The following is a 694-nucleotide window of genomic DNA, read 5'->3' as shown; positions in this document are numbered from 1 at the left end:
GATCATCATTAGCACATCTGTATCGCATACAAAGACAAGCACCCAGAGAGAGACACATACGAAAAGCATTCCGTTCGAGACAATGGAACAGCGTTTTCGAAACACACGAGGAATTATACCAACAGACGAGTGAGGAAATGCCCAGTGCAATGCAGACCGAAAGCGCTTTCATGCACACCAGGAATCCCCCTGTGCACATAAGCCAATTTAGGAGATCATAGACGCGTATTGGAGATCGAGAATCGGCCTCTCCTCATGCATGTGCGATAAAGTGGATAAGGAAATACGATAAAAAGCGAATAGGCATATGCGATAAGAGGATAAGGAAATACGGTAAAGACGAGTGCGGATACTGGATTTAAAAAATGAATAAACACGGCAAAACGGGAGTGGAAATGCGATAAACGAAACGCGGAAACGGGACAAAATGACGTGCGATAAAACGGACACGGAAATGCGACATAACGAGGTCGGACGCAGCATAAAACGAACGGACTCTATTTTCTCCATGGTATTTCGACACGGCGGCACGGCATAGCGGAAGAGCGGACAGACGTGTTAAAGCTGAGTTAGTGCCACTCGCAGCCACGACGCGGTGCCCATCCTGCGTCGAGCCGAGATGTATAATTTGGATGCTTTGAGTCTTGCGTCACGTTTGTTGTATGAAGAGGCGTGCATATTGCGTAATGACAGG

Source organism: Penaeus monodon, chromosome 27 (assembly GCF_015228065.2).
Source record: "Penaeus monodon isolate SGIC_2016 chromosome 27, NSTDA_Pmon_1, whole genome shotgun sequence".
Classification (NCBI taxonomy): domain Eukaryota; kingdom Metazoa; phylum Arthropoda; class Malacostraca; order Decapoda; family Penaeidae; genus Penaeus; species Penaeus monodon.
The sequence above is the reverse complement of the archived record's forward strand: the minus strand, read 5'-3'. Positions refer to the sequence as shown.